The sequence below is a fragment of the Triticum aestivum genome, chromosome 6A, assembly GCF_018294505.1.
Source record: "Triticum aestivum cultivar Chinese Spring chromosome 6A, IWGSC CS RefSeq v2.1, whole genome shotgun sequence".
Lineage (NCBI taxonomy): Eukaryota > Viridiplantae > Streptophyta > Magnoliopsida > Poales > Poaceae > Triticum > Triticum aestivum.
In genome coordinates this window covers 554,962,796-554,975,943 of record NC_057809.1, presented here as the reverse complement: position 1 = coordinate 554,975,943, position 13,148 = coordinate 554,962,796, and the positions used below count along the sequence as shown (strand labels likewise).

General features: G+C 42.0%; 1 non-coding gene across 1 annotated transcript; it reads right to left on the bottom strand.

Annotated features, from left to right (window-relative positions):
- Positions 1–297: 297 nt before the first annotated feature.
- On the bottom strand, positions 298–378 carry LOC123132793 (small nucleolar RNA R16). The gene has a single exon (XR_006465057.1). It is a non-coding gene; the product is annotated as a small nucleolar RNA R16 (small nucleolar RNA).
- Between the last annotated feature and the right edge of the window lie 12,770 nt (positions 379–13,148).

The following is a 13,148-nucleotide window of genomic DNA, read 5'->3' as shown; positions in this document are numbered from 1 at the left end:
TATTCATGCTACCATATAGAGCGTTGTTTACTTTGCAAGGTAGGTGAAAACGCTAACAATATGTTCTCTTGTTGCATATCACATCATCATTTTATCTTGTCCTATGTTTCTAATGCCAAAGTTTAGAACTGTAGCTTGTTTGAATAAACATTTGAGATCTCTCCACATTTATTATATCCCATTTAAAATGATATGCCCCATTAACACATTCTTTAAAAAGCCACACTTACAGATTTGAGCGGATTTGAAATCAACATAACCCAAATGTTTGAATGTAGTTGAAAGTACCTGAGGATGTGCAGATGAGATAATAAGCGGAGTTTTGTAAAAATATCAAAGATTCAGTGTCCAATATAATATTTCACATCATTTGCTACCATAGGTTGCACAGAAAGATTGATAAAATATGCAACGAGAAAAAAGAAAGACATGGACCAGGTTAATGCAAGGCGTCAGGCGTCAGCTGATAAGTACAGATTATTAGTCCATACATGGAAATTTGCGTCAAGAGTTCATGACATATGTTCGACATATGCAACCGGGAAGACTCAAAGGAACCATTCAACGATTGTAAACATTATTTGTTTTGGAGGAGCCCATTTTCATCTACTGTACTAACATCCAGTACGTCTAGTGTGGTCATGCTACTCCATGGCGACAAAATCATTAACATTTTGTATTTAAAAACATTTTCTCAACAGTTTTTTAATTCGTGAATATTTTTCACAGATATTACTTAAAATTTGGAATATTTTCTGAAATTGGGAACATTTTCTTATTTCACAAACAATTTTAAAATTCACGGACATTTTTCCTAATTTGTGAACTTCTATTAAATCCATGAATTGATTTTCAAATTCACGGACAGTTTTGAAAATCCGCGAACGTTTATGAATTCGTTAACATGTTTCTATCCTGTACGAACGTTTTCATAATTCAGAATATTTATAAAAAATTATGTATGTTTTAAGTTTTCCATTGTTTATGTTGTTTCCCTATTTTCTTTGTATATGATCTGAGTCTCTGAGGCCCAACTCAGCCGACCGGCCAGCCCAGAAGCGAGCGCCGCGTGTTTGTTCGGGGCACCCTTATTTCTCGCTTTAAGCGAGCAGGGGGCAGCCAACGCGTTGGACGGGCCACGCGCGAGCAAGGCCACATCCTGTTTTTCTGGGTTTCTTTTACGTTTTCTGGTTTCGTTTTTTGTTTTTTGTTTTACTTTTTTTATACTTTAAAATATTTTAAATATATATATTACATAAAAAATCTAAAAAAAACATTTCAAAAATGTTGAACAAGTACTTAAAAAATATTATCAAGCATTCAAAAAATATTGAACAAGTATTTGATGGATGGAGGGAGTACGAAGCTTAGCCTAGCAACAGCGTACACGTGCATCCATCCACCGCGCCGTCATCATCTTCTTCCTGACCGATAGTGTCGTGGACTAGAGCATCGACAACCGCATATGACAAATATGACCCCTCAAACACCCGCGGACGTGCCCGGATAGTGACCGGTCATGCCTCAAATCATCACAACTGTATCTGGACACCTCATACTAGATTCTTAAATCCACACACAAGCATGCAAAGAAAAACATACGTACTACATAGATCAACTAGTTACTTGCCGGAAATTCGACTATCTCCGTGCCCGGCTCCGGGTACATGGGCGGCAGCTGCAGGTCCGGCTGCTCCGCTCCGGCCTCCTCCTCTCTTTCTGCGCCGAGTTCGATGAAGAGCGCGTCGGTCACCGCCCACTACTGCCGGAGGATATGCCGGTTGGCATCCACATAGGCCTCATCCTGGATGGAATCTAGGACGGCCTACTGCCCGGCATCTCCGCGGCTTGGGTGATGGCGAACTCCGCCTCCGCCTCCTCCATGTTGAACTCCATAGCAGGCTGCTCTGCCACGTCCTCCTTAGGATCCGTCACCTTCGTCCGCTCCGGCAGCTGCTCTACCTCCTCCTCCTCCGGTTGCTCCTCCTCCTTCCCCTTTGACCCCGGCGAGTCCGGAGGTAGCCCGACAACGATGCGGGCAGCGTGCCTAGCCTGGATCTCCTCTGCGATCTAGCTCCGGCGCTCTAGCATGAGCATAACGTTGAGCATTTGTAATAAATTAAACTTTGAATCTCATGATGTAATAAAATGACGTATGTTGCACGATATTCATTTTCTATTGAGTGTCCTAGCTAATGATCGACTGATAGCACGATGAACTCATAGATTCGGATCCTACCAGGTCTGCTCGCTACAAGATGTCTGGTCTTAAGGGTGTCAACATTGTTGCTGGAGACCTAAAGCGCGCAGAGGATGCTAAAAACATAATCGATGCAAATTTGGCTAATGAAAAAGTTGATGAATACACGTTGTGGATTGATCTGACTGAGATGCCCAAGGGCAAGAAGTCAAATCTGACTGAAACCTCCTTTTAGTTGGTGAAGGAGGTGAAGGAATTCCTCTTCACCCTGATGACTAATCCAAGACTGCCCAGATCACCCTCGATCTTGGTTGATTTTTTTAGTAAAATGCGTGTAACACCCCGGATGTAACTTGCCATATTTGTATTTCAACTCTTGCCATTTTCGGCTCTAAGTTATGATATTCCCTCGTGGTTGGGTTTTGTCTTTGTTTTGCATTTTGTTCATGTCATGCATTTCATATCATGTCATCATACGCATCTCATTTGCATACGTGTTCGTCTCATGCATCCGAGCTTTTTCCCCATTGTCCATTTTGCGATCCGGCACTCCTACGTCCTCCGGCGCCCCCCTTTTGTCTCTTTTTGTGAGCAGGTGCTAAATGTTCTCGGAATGGACCGAGATTTGCCAAACGGCCTTGGTACACCACCGGTAGACCGCCTGTCAAGTTTCATGCCATTTGGAGTCCGTTTGATACTCCAACGGTTAACCGAGGAATCGTAAAGGCCTCATGTGTGTTGCAGCCCAACATCCCTTCAAAGTGGCCCAATAACACATCCAAACCCCCTCCATCCTCTTGTCCATTCGATCATGATCGCGTGGCCGAAAACCGCACTCCATTTGGACTCTCCTAGCTACCTCTACCTATAAATAGACCTCCCCCTCTGAAATTCGCGGTAAAAAACCCTAGATCTTCCCCTCTCGCCCGCCGGACACGTCCGGGCGGAGCCGGACGCGTCCGCCGCCGCGCCCGTCCAACCACAGGCCGCCATGTGGTATCGCGCCACCCGCCGCCGCCGCGGCCCGCGCAGCCCGCCGCCGGCCCACTCCCCGTCAACCGGGCCCGCGCCTCGCCCCGTCGCCGAGCACCCGCGCCGCGCCGCCTCCTCCTCGCCGCCGTTTGCCCCACCGTCCGCCGCCTTGGCCGGCGACCGCCGTCGCAGTGCCTCGCCGGTGCCGCTCTTCGCCGGTGCTGCTCTGTGCCGCCCTCGATGCTCCTCCTCACCGGCGCTGCAGCGCGTCACGACGCGCCCTTGCCGGATCCCTCCACTCCGGCAAGCTCCGATCACCGTCGTCTCCCTCCTCTCCAGCGAGCCCGCCCCGTTCAACCTCGATCCACGCGCCGAACCCTAGATCTGGGCATCTCGAAGGTCGAAATTCCCTATGTCATTTTTTTTCATTCTGAAGCACTATTCTTCATGCCATAACTCTGTTATCGTAGCTCCGCTTTAGGCGTGTGATATATCAAATTGTTCATCTGGATGTGATCTTCATTTTGTTCCATTGTACCATGCTTGTTTGAGTCCATCTTGATGTCCAAATTGTTGATGCAAGAGTGCTATAAAATGTTAGTTCATGTTTCTTAATAGATCTTTAGCATTTGTCATTGTTGCCAAGATTATTGTGTGCTGCATATGGGCATGAGCTCTACATGTGTTTTGGGCTATGCCATGCCATCTTTATAGGGGTGTATGCCATGTATTTTTGTGATCAAGGTGGTGACTAGCACATCCATGCAAAGTAGCTCTCGTGATATTGCTGATTTCAGGGACTTGGAATTTCACTAAGTCTTTGCTCGGTTGTTATTTTTATGCCATGTATTCATGTTGCTACGGAGAGATCCATGCTTCTTTTGAGTATGTTCAGTAAGGATGATTTGGGCATATGGTTATTGTCTATCCATCCATGCCCCTGTTTGCATTTATGGAGTACCCTAGCATGACTCAATCTTGCTCTACTTTTGCTATAAAATGTTCCTGGCAGATTGGTTACGTGTTAATCAATTTTGCCAAGGTTGTTGTAGTTGATCCATGCATGCTATGAACTTGTTCTTGCTTTGCTTGGCTTCATGATCATGTCTTCTTGCTGGTAGTATGCTTAGCCTGTCATGCAATGCCTTGTGTTGAGTGCATCGAGCTCGCAAAGAGGCCTTCATAATTCTGTTTATGCCATGTCCAGTTTTCTGCTAAGTCTGTGATGTTGTTATCTTTTGCATTTTTGACATGCTTGTTTGAACCTGATCTTGTGTGATTTAGCCGTAGCTCAGTGTTCATCTTTTGTCAAGCATCTTGAGTAGATCACTGCCATGTGCTTTGTTGCTATGTTGGAATGCAGTAGCTTAGTTTCTTGTTGCATTCTAGATGACATCGTGCTGTTAATCGTAGAATTGTGCCATTATCGTTTTGCTTGCCTTTTGCAAACCGTGCATCCGATTCCGGTGATCTTTATATCGATTTCGACCGAAATCAACTCATCTTCCCAGAGGCACACTTGGTTTGCCAAGTTGAGGCCTGGTTCAATCTTTTCCTTCCGGAGCATGCATATGCATTGCATATCACATCCCGCATATCATGTCATGTTTTGCATCATGTTGCTTGCGCATTGCACCGTGGTTGATTATTGTTTTCCTTTGCTTGTGTTCTTGCTTTGGGTAGAGCCGGGAGACGAGTACGTGATCGAGGAACCCGTTGAGTACGCTTACGAGGATCAAGCTTACGTCAACTCGGAGAACTTTGCAGGCAAGATGACCATACCCTCGAAATCACTTCTATCTTTGCTTGCTAGTTGCTCGCTCTATTGATATGCCGCGATTCCTACCACATGCTTTATCATGCCTCCCTTATTTCCATGTCAAACCTCTAACCCACCTTGTCCCAGCAAACCGTTGTTTGGCTATGTTACCGCTTTGCTCAGCCCCTCTTATAGTGTTGCTAGTTGTAGGTGAAGATGGAGTTTGTTCCTTGTTGGAACATGTTTATTGTTGGGATATCATTATTATATCTTGTTTACTTTAATGCACCTATATACTTGGTAAAGGGTGGAAGGCTCGGCCTTATGCCTGGTGTTTTGTTCCACCCTTGCCGCCCTAGTTTCCGTCATACCAGTGTTATGTTCCTTGATTTTGCGTTCCTTACGCGGTTGGGTTATAATGGGAACCCCTTGACAGTTCGCCTTGAATAAAACTCTTCCAGCAAGGCCCAACCTTGGTTTTACCATTTGCCACCTAAGCCTTTTTCCCTTGGGTTTCGCAGACTCAAGGGTCATCTTTATTTTAAACCCCCGGGCCAGTGCTTCTCTAAGTGTTGGTCCAACCTGAGCGATGTCCGGCGCCCCCTGGGTAACCAGGGTCTATGCCAACCCGACGTCTGGCTCATCCGGTGTGCCCTGAGAACGAGATACATGCGACTCCTATCGGGATTTGTCGGCACATCGGGCGGCTTTGCTGGTCTTGTTTTACCATTGTCGAGATGTCTTGTAACCGGGATTCCGAGTCTGATCGGGTCTTCCTGGCAGAAGGAATATCCTTCGTTGACCGTGAGAGCTTGTGATGGGCTAAGTTGGGACACCGCTTTAGGGTTTGAACTTTTGAAAGCCATGCCCGCGATTATGGGAAGATGGGAATTTGTTAATATCCGGTTGTAGAAAACTTGACACTTAACTTAAATAAAAATGAATCAACAGCGTGTGTAACCGTGATGGTCTCTTTTTGGCGGAGTCCGGGAAGAGAACACGGTCTCGTGTTATGCTTGAACGTAAGTAGTTTCAGGATCACTTCTTGATCTTTGTAGCTTCTCGACCATGCTTTGCTTCTCTTCTCGCTCTCATATGCGTAAGTTAGCCACCATATATGCTAGTGCTTGCTGCAGCTCCACTTACTACCTTTTCCTACCCATAAGCTTAAATAGTCTTGATCGCGAGGGTGTGAGATTGCTGAGTCCCCATGACTCACAGATTACTTCCAAAAACCAGATGCAGGTGCTGATGATGCCATTACAGGGGATGCGACCGAACTCAAGTGGGAGTTCAACGAGGATTCTGGACGTTACTATGTTTCCTTTCCAGACGATCAGTAGTGGAGCCCAGTTGGGGCGATCGGGGATCTTTCGCATTTGGGGTTGTCTTTATTTTGGTTCCGTAGTCGGACCTTGATTGTATTCTAGATGATGTAATGCTATATTTATGTATTGTGTGAAGTGGCGATTGTAAGCCAACTCTGTATCTCTTTCTTATTCAGTACATGGGATGTGTAAAAGATTACCCCTCTTGCGACATGCCTACTATGCGGCTATGCCTCTAAGTCGTGCTCCGCCACGTGGGAGATATAGCCGCATCGTGGGTGTTACAAGTTGGTAATCAGAGCCTTCCCCGACTTAGGAGCCCCCTGCTTGATCAAATCGCTGGCGTTGTTGAGTCTAGAAAAATGTTTTGAGTCTTATAGGATTATATATATCGGAGAGTAGGATTCTTTTTACTCCTCAGTCCCTTTGTCGCTCTTGTGAGGCTTCCTGACGTAGAGTTTTGACTCTTTGATACGTCTCCAACGTATCTATAATTTTTGATTCTTCCATGCTATTATATTATAAACTTTGGATGTTTATGGGCTTTATTATGCACTTTTATATTATTTTTGGGACTAACTTATTAACCCAGATCCTAGTGCCAGTTTCTGTTTTTACCTTGTTTTAGAATATCGCAGAAAAGGAAAACCAAACGGAGTCCAATTGACCTGAAACTTCACAGAACTTATTTTTGGACCAGAAGCAACCCAGGAGACTTGGAGTCCATGTAAGGGAAGCTTCAAGGAGGCCACGAGGTAGGGGGCGCGCCCACCCCCCTGGGCGCGCCCTCCACCCTCGTGGGCCCCTCGTGGCTCCCCTGACGTATCTCTTCCTCCTATATATCTCCATATACCCTAAAACGATCGAGGAGCACAATAGATCGGGAGTTCCGCCGCCAGAAGCCTCCGTAGCCACCGAAAGCCAATCTAGACTCGTTCCGGCACCCTGCCGGAGGGGGCAATCCCTCTCCGGTGGCCATCTTCATCATCCCGGTGCTCTCCATGACGAGGAGGGAGTAGTTCTCCCTCGGGGCTGAGGGTATGTACCAGTAGCTATGTGTTTGATCCCTCTCTCTCGTGTTCTTGAGGTGATACGAACTTGATGTATCGCGAGCTTTGCTATTATAGTTGGATCTTATGTTTCTCTTTCCCCTCTACTCTCTTGTAATGAATTGAGTTTCCCCTTTGAAGTTATCTTATCAGATTGAGTCTTTAAAGATTTGAGAACACTTGATGTATGTCTTGCCGTGCGTATCTGTGGTGACAATGGGATACCACATGATTCACTTGATGTATGTTTTGGTGATAAACTTGCGGGTTCCTCCCATGAACCTATGCATAGGGGTTGGCACACGTTTTCGTCGTGATTCTCCGGTAGAAACTTTGGGGCACTCTTTGAGGTTCTATGTGTTGGTTGAATAGATGAATCTGAGATTGTGTGATGCATATCGTATAATCATACCCACGGATACTTGAGGTGACATTGGAGTATCTAGGTGAAATTAGGGTTTTGGTTGATTTGTGTCTTAAGGTGTTATTCTAGTACGAACTCTAGGGATGTTTGTGACACTTATAGGAATAGCCCAACGGATTGATTGGAAAGAATAACTTTGAGGTGGTTTCGTACCCTACCATAATCTCTTCGTTTGTTCTCCGCTATTAGTGACTTTGGAGTGACTCTTTGTTGCATGTTGAGGGATAGTTATGTGATCCAATTATGTTATTATTGTTGAGGGAACTTGCACTAGCAAAAGTATGAACCCTAGGGCTTGTTTCAACACATTGCAATACCGTTTATGCTCACTTTTATCACTTGCTACCTTGTTGTTTTTATATTTTCATATTACAAAAACCTTTATCTACTATCCATATACCACTTGTATCACCATCTCTTCGCCGAACTAGTGCACCTATACAATTTACCATTGTATTGGGTGTGTTGGGGACACAAGAGACTCTTTGTTATTTGGTTGCAGGGTTGCTTGAGAGAGACCATCTTCATCCTACGCCTCCTACGGATTGATAAACCTTAGGTCATCCACTTGAGGGAAATTTGCTACTGTCCTACAAACCTCTGCACTTGGAGGCCCAACAACGTCTACAAGAAGAAGGTTGTGTAGTAGACATCAAGCTCTTTTCTGGCGCCGTTGCCGGGGAGGTTAGCGCTTGAAGGTATATCTTTAGATCTTGCAATCGAGTCTTTTAGTTTCTTGTTTTATCACTAGTTTAGTTTATAAAAGAAAACTATAAAAAATGGAATTGAGTTTGTCTCATACGCTTCACCTTTTTAATATCTTTCGTGAGTATGATGGAAAGGATAATTGTGCTCAAGTGCTAGAAGAAGAAATCTATAAAATGTTTGGCACTAAATATTTGAATGATGAGCATGATTGCAATGTTGTTAGTATGAATTCCTTGAATATCCATGATGCTAATGATATGCAAAGCCACAAGCTTGGGGAAGCTATGTTTGATGAAGATGATATTTTTTGTCCCCCAAGTTTTGATGAGCAAATTTATTATGATGAAAGCATGCCTCCTATATATGATGATTATTGTGATGACACGTATGCTTTAAAGAATAATGGTAACCATGAAACTTGTCATCTTGATCTTAATTTTCAATCACATGATAGTTATTTTGTTGAGTTTGCTCCCACTATTATTCATGAGAAGAATTTTGCTTGTGTGGAGAGTAGTAAATTTTCTATGCTTGTAGATCATGAAAAGAATGCTTTAGGTGCTGGTTATATTGTTGAATTCATTCATGATGCTACTGAAAATTATTATGAGGGAGGAATATATGCTTGTAGGAATTGCAATAATATCAAGTTTCCTCTCTGTGTGCTTAAAGTTTTGAAGTTATGCTTGTTTTACCTTCCTATGCAAGTTGATTCTTGTTCCCATAAGTTGTTTGCTCACAAAATCCATATGCATAGGAAGTGGGTTAGACTTAAATGTGCTAGTCATATTCTTCATGATGCTCTCTTTATGTTTCAATTCTTATCCATTATGTGAGCATCATTGAAATCATCATGCCTAGCTAGGGGCGTTAAACGATAGCGCTTGTTGGGAGGCAACCCAATTTTATTTTTGTTCCTTGCTTTTTGTTCCTGTTTAGTAATAAATAATTCATCTAGCCGCTGTTTATATATGGTTTTATGCTTTTAATTAGTGTTTGTGCCAAGTAGAACCTTTGGGAAGACTTGGGGAAAGTCTTGTTGATCATGCTGTAAAAAAACAGAAACTTTAGCGTTCATGATAATTGCTGCCATTTTTATTTGCACAGTGCTATTTAGTTAATTATTTTTTCAGATGATTAATAGATAAATTTCTCAGGTCCAGAAATTTATTTGAGAATTTTATGATTTCCATAAGTATATGTTTGATCCAGATTACTACAGACTGTTCTGTTTTTGACAGATTCTGTTTTTCATGTGTTGTTTACTTATTTTGATGAATCTATGGCTAGTAAAATAGTTTATAAACCATAGATAAGTTGGAATACAGTAGTTTTAACACCAATATAAATAAATAATGAGTTCATTACATTACCTTGAAGTGGTGTTTTGTTTTCTTTCGCTAACGGAGCTTACGAGTTTTCTGTTAAGTTTTGTGTTGTGAAGTTTTCAAGTTTTGGGTGAAGATTCGATGGACTATGGAATAAGGAGTGGCAAGAGCCTAAGATTGGGTATGCCCAAGGCACCCCAAGGTAATATTCAAGGACAACTAAAAGCCTAAGCTTGGGGATGCCCCGGAAGGCATCCCCTCTTTCGTCTTCGTTCATCGGTAACTTTACTTGGAGTTATATTTTTATTCACCACGTGATATGTGTTTTGCTTGGAGCGTCAATTTATTTTGTTAAGATTTGCTTGCTTTTATTTAGAACAATGTTTTGCATCTTTTATTTCAATAAAAGTGGCATTGATAGTCTTTACTATGCCTATTTTAGAAGTCCACATGTTGCTGTTTGAAAACAGAAAGTTTACCGCTGTTGCAATAATTCCCTAGAAAAGTCAGAATGTGATAAAATGTTGAAACCTTTTGCATATTAAGATATGATGAATTTACTACAGTGGGAATTTTGTTCATAATTTTTGGAGCTAGGGAAGTATGGATCTTGCTGCACCCTTTACAGACTGTCCTGTTTAGGCAGATTGCTGTTATGTTTGCATTGTTTGCATATGTTTGCTTCTTTAATGATTCTATTTGAGGATAGGACTATTAAATATGCAGTGGCATTTAGTATGAAATGTTGAATAATAATTTTAGTGATTTGATACAGTAGAGTATGATAAGGTTTTTTGCAATGGTTTATACTAACTTATCTTACGAGTCCTTGTTGAGTTTTGTGTGGATGAAGCTTTTGAGATTTAGGGAGACCGTGATATGAGAGGAATTAAGGAGACACAAAAGCTCAAGCTTGGGGATTCCCAAGGCATCCCAAGATGAGGTCTCAAGCGTCTATGCTTGGGGATGCCCCGGTTGGCATCCCACCTTTCTTCTTCAACAACTATCGGTTAGTTTCGGTTGATCCTAAGTTTTTGCTTCTTCACATGATGTTTGCCATTATTAGAATGTCATTTTATTTTGCTTTGATTGATGTTTGACTAAAATACCAAGATCTTAAATTCTTAAATGTTAAGAGAGTCTTCACATAGTTGCATAATTATTCGACTACTCATTGGTCTTCACTTATATCTTTCAGAGTAGTTTATCATTTGCTCTAGTGCTTCACTTATATCTTTTTAGAGCATGGTGGTGGTTTTATTTTGAAGAAATAGATGAACTCTCATGCTTCACTTAGATTATTTTGAGAGTCTTAAATAGCATGGTAATTTTCTTAAATAATCCTAATATGCTAGGTATACAAGAAGAATAATAAAATTCTCTTACGAGTGTGTTGAATACTATGAGAAGTTTGATACTTGATAATTGTTTTGAGATATGGAGATGGTGATATTAGAGTCATGCTAGTTGAGTAGTTGTGAATTTGAGAAATACTTGTGTTGAAGCTTGTGATTCCCGTAGCATGCACGTATGGTGAACCGTTATGTGATGAAGTGGGAGCATGATTTATTTATTGATTGTCTTCCTTATGAGTGGCGGTCGGGGACGAGCGATGGTCTTTTCCTACCAATCTATCCCCCTAGGAGCATGCGCGTAATACTTTTCTTTGATAAATTGTAGATTTTCGCAATAAGTATATGAGTTCTTTATGACTAATGTTGAGTCCATGGATCATACGCACTCTCACCCTTCCACCATTGCTAGCCTCTCTAGTACCGCGCAACTTTCGCTGGTACCTTTAACCCACCATATACCATCCTCAAAACAGCCACCATATCTACCTATTATGGCATTTCCATAGCCATTCCGAGATATATTGCCATGCAACTTTCCACCATTCCGTTTATTATGACACGCTCCATCATTGTCATACTGCTTTGCATGATCATGTAGTTGACATCGTATTTGTGGCAAAGCCACCATTCATAATTCTTTCATACATGTCACTCATGCGTCATTGCACATCCCGATACACCGCCGGAGGCATTCATATAGAGTCATATCTTGTTCTAAGTATCGAGTTGTAATTCTTGAGTTGTAAGTAAATAAAAGTGTGATGATCATCATTATTAGAGCATTGTCCCAGTGAGGAAAGGATGATGGAGACTATGATTCCCCCACAAGTCAGGATGAGACTCCGTACCGAAAATAAAAAAAGAGAGAAAAAGAAAAGAGGCCATAAAAAAAGAGAAAAGGCCCAAATAAAAAAAGAAAAAAATGAGAGAAAAAGAGAGAAGGGACAATGTTACTATCCTTTTATCACACTTGTGCTTCAAAGTAGCACCATGATCTTCATAGTAGAGAGTCTCTCATGTTATCACTTTCATATACTAGTGGGAATCTTTCATTATAGAACTTGGCTTGTATATTCCAATGATGGGCTTCCTCAAAATTCCCTAGGTCTTCATGAGCAAGCAAGTTGGATGCACACCCACTTAGTTTCCTTTTTGAGCTTTCATATACTTATAGCTCTAGTGCACCCGTTGCATGGCAATCCCTACTCACTCACATTGATATCTATTGATGGGCATCTCCATAGCCCGTTGATACGCCTAGTTGATGTGAGACTATCTTCTCCTTTTTGTCTTCTCCACAACCACCATTCTATTCCACCTATAGTGCTATATCCATGGCTCACGCTCATGTATTGCGTGAAGATTGAAAAAGTTTGAGAACATTAAAAGTATGAAACAATTGCTTGGCTTGTCATCGGGGTTGTACATGATTTAAATATTTCGTGTGGTGAAGATAGAGCATAGCCAGACTATATGATTTTGTAGGGATAGCTTTCTTTGGCCATGTTATTTTGAGAAGACATAATTTCTTAGTTAGTATGCTTGAAGTATTATTATTTTTATGTCAATATGAACTTTTATATTGAATCTTTTGGATCTGAATATTCATGCCACACTTAAGAGAATTACATTGAAATTATGCCAAGTAGCACTCCGCATCAAAAATTCTGTTTTTTATCATTTACCTACTCGAGGACGAGCAAGAATTAAGCTTGGGGATGCTGATACGTCTCCAACGTATCTATACTTTTTGATTGTTCCATGCTATTATATTATCAACTTTGGATGTTTATGGGCTTTATTATGCACTTTTATATTATTTTTGGGACTAACTTATTAACCCAGAGCCCAGTGCCAGTTTCTGTTTTTACCTTGTTTTAGAATATTGCAGAAAAGGAAAACCAAACAGAGTCCAATTGACGTGAAACTTCACGGAACTTATTTTTGGACCAGAAGCAACCCGGGAGACTTGGAGTCCACTTAAGGGAAGCTTCGAGGAGGCCACGAGGTAGGGGGGCGCGCCCA